Here is a 3,284-nt window from a genome sequence, read left to right as displayed (position 1 = left end):
ATTCTGAAACCTGACCAGAGATAGCCAGCCACTCCCAAAATGTGCATAGTTACTAATCTCTTACTCAGAGGACTCTGAGTGAGATCAGTTGGAATAAGCTCACCTGGGAATATCAGTGTTGGACAGGAAAGTGCTGCTGTCTGTCGGTCTTCCTGGACTGCATGAATCATAGTCTTACGCACGCACCCGCAAGCGCACACGCACACACACACACACACACACACACACACACACACACACACACACACACACACACACACAGACACACACACACACACACACACACACACACACACACACACACACACACACACACACACACACACAGCTCTGTTCAGTTCAGTTCAGCTCACTGAATCCTCCAGTGGCGACAAAGGCTATAAGCCTCCATCAAAGAGCCTTAGATGAAAGCCTAAATAAAAGCACCTGGGTTGTGATTTGTGATTAGCGCTTGGGTCAATGTATGGATTTGATCAAAGCCAGAGCCTGTCTGTGTGGAAGTCTCTGGTCTGCTGTGGACTCTGCTCATAGGTCTGCCTTGTGATGTGTACTGAGTGGATTTTGGGGCCATTGCAACTAACTCTGCCTGGCTGACTTTGTTTAGCATGCTCATTCATGTTGTTTCCTTTTCATTACCTAGTAATTCATGTTTGCCTGCGGTTTGTTCATGTCTGGCCTGGGTACACAACTTTAATCATACCCTGTTATTAAAACACAACTAACATTGTCATAAAGTATTTGCACAGAAATTCAAAGTGTCCATGCGTACTCATTACTGTATATCTAAAGTTAGTAGTTCACTCAGTTTATCATGTCATCAGTGACTATAAATATGCTGCTGTATGTTGGTATCCACTCTGTAAACAAATCCTAGTCTTTCTGCTACCCAATGTATGGAACTGTCCTCTTGATGTGATTTAACCTTGTGCCCTCTCATAGCCTGCACACTGACATTGGGTAGAAAGCTGAGGCGTTTTGATATTTATTTATTTGTAATTTTTTTACACATACATACATACATACATATATATATATATATATATATATATATATATATACAGGTATATATACAAGTATATATATATATTATTGCTGCAATTCTGGAGCCATTCCAATATTCGCTCCCAATATCCCCATAACAGGGTGCTATGTTCATATCTGATACATCATTTTTCATCTTAACGCATGCTGATTATTACATGTCACAGTAGCAGGATGCAAATAAATGAAACAGTCTCTTTTTTAAATTGCATGTCATGTCACAATCTATCCATTCTATGAATGCATCAGTAACATTCTTTTTTCAAAGTCCATAGGAGAAAAAAACATACAGTTTCCATTAGAGAACAAAATCTTAACAAAGAGAACATTAATTTGATATATTCTTAAAGCTGGCAATCTATGATTAATCTCCAGCGCCACCCAAATCCCAGCACCCAACCGGACGCACGCCATGCCCCCGCCCACCTAAGCCTCATAGCTGAAAAAGCAGACTTTATGCAATTATTATTACATTAAACTATTTACAGTAACTTGGAAATATGGCACCAAATTTGGTAGTAAAGAAAACAACTTGTGGGTTACACGTTAAAATGTTCTGTGAGTAAATACTTCTGTTTCCTGTGTAATGGAAAAAGAAAGGCTTGTTGGAATTCCATTAATTCCTTTAGTGCTTCATACTGTAGTCAGTTCTTTAAGAATGCATAATACAGTAAGAGAGGAGGGGGTGCTAGTGGGGGAGCGGAGGGCGGAGGGGGTGCTAGTGGGGGAGTGGGCAAAGGAGGGGGTGCTAGTGGGGGAGTGGGCGAAGGAGGAGGTGCTAGTGGGGGAGCGGAGGGGGGAGGGGTTGCTACTGGGGGAGTGGGAGGAGGAGGAGGGGGTGCTACTGGGGGAGTGGGGGGAGGAGGGGGTGCTAGTGGGGGAGCGGGTGGAGAAGGGGGTGCTTGTGGGGGAGCGAGCAGACGAGGGGGTGCTAGTGGGGGAGCGGGTGGAGGAGGGGGTGCTACTGGGGGAGCGGGCAGACGAGGGGGTGCTACTGTGGGAGCGGGCAGACGAGGGGGTGCTACTGGGGGAGCGGAAGAGAAGGGAGTGCTACTGGTCGGAGCGGGGGGAGGAGGGGGTGCTAGTTGGGGAGCTGGGGGACGAGGGGGTGCTAGTGGGGGAGCGGAAGAGAAGGGAGTGCTACTGGTCGGAGCGGGGGGAGGAGGGGGTGCTAGTTGGGGAGCTGGGGGAGGAGGGGGTGCTAGTGGGGGAGCGGAAGGAGGGGGTGCTACTGTGGGAGCGGGGGGAGAAGGGGGTGCTTGTGGGGGAGCGAGCAGACGAGGGGGTGCTAGTGGGGGAGCGGGTGGAGGAGGGAGTGCTAGTTGGGGAGCTGGGGGAGGAGGGGGTGCTAGTGGGGGAGCGGGAGGAGGGGGTGCTACTGTGGGAGTGGGAGGAGGAGGGGGTGCTAGTGGTGGAGTGGGGGGAGAAGGGGGTGCTACTAGGTGAGCGGGAGTGGGTGCTAGTGGGAGAGTGGGGGGAGGAGGGGGTGCTAGTGTGGGGACAGGGAGAGGAGAGGAGGGGTGCTACTGGGGGTGTGGGGAGAGGGAGAGGAGGGGGTGCTAGTGGGGGAGCGGAGGGAGGGGGTGCTACTGGGTGAGCGGGGACGGTGAGAGGAGGGGTTGCTAGTGGGGGTGTGTGAACAGGGAGAGGAGGGGGGGTGCTAGTGGGGGAGTGGAGGGAGGGAATGCTAGTTGGGGATGTGGGTAGAGGAGGGGGTGCTACTTGGGGGAGTGGAGATGGGGAGAGGAGGTTTCCAGTTTGTGCTGAGGTATAGTTTTAGTGTTGATTTTTGACGTTTTTTTTTAAAGGTGCATCACCTCTGCTTGGCTCCTCCTTACATTGGAGCTGCCGCAGGGAAGGAAAATAACTGAAAGAAAGTTATTTTCATTCCTTCAGCAACTCAACTTCGCCCATCATCCCTGCTCTGACTCTGCAGAACAAAGGCATACACACTGCTTTATCTGTCGCACACACACGTGCAGGCATACCTTCTTGCATATGCACACATACATAAAGAAATTAAGGGACTATGTTGCAAAAGCAAAGGATAGCACCTTTTAGGTGAGACTTATTTCTTATTTAACTGTCCTTATTTCATATTCTTACAGTAATTAGTCCTATGTCCTCTTTTTCCAGTGTGTTCTCTTGGAAGGCACCTAGTGTCACCTAGGACTCAGAGCACAACTCCCCCTACAGTTAAAATCTAACTTTAGTAACAGCAACAAAACTGCCCTTGACTCTCT

Source organism: Oncorhynchus mykiss, chromosome 12 (assembly GCF_013265735.2).
Source record: "Oncorhynchus mykiss isolate Arlee chromosome 12, USDA_OmykA_1.1, whole genome shotgun sequence".
NCBI classification, from domain to species: domain Eukaryota; kingdom Metazoa; phylum Chordata; class Actinopteri; order Salmoniformes; family Salmonidae; genus Oncorhynchus; species Oncorhynchus mykiss.
Note: the sequence above shows the minus strand (reverse complement) of the source record.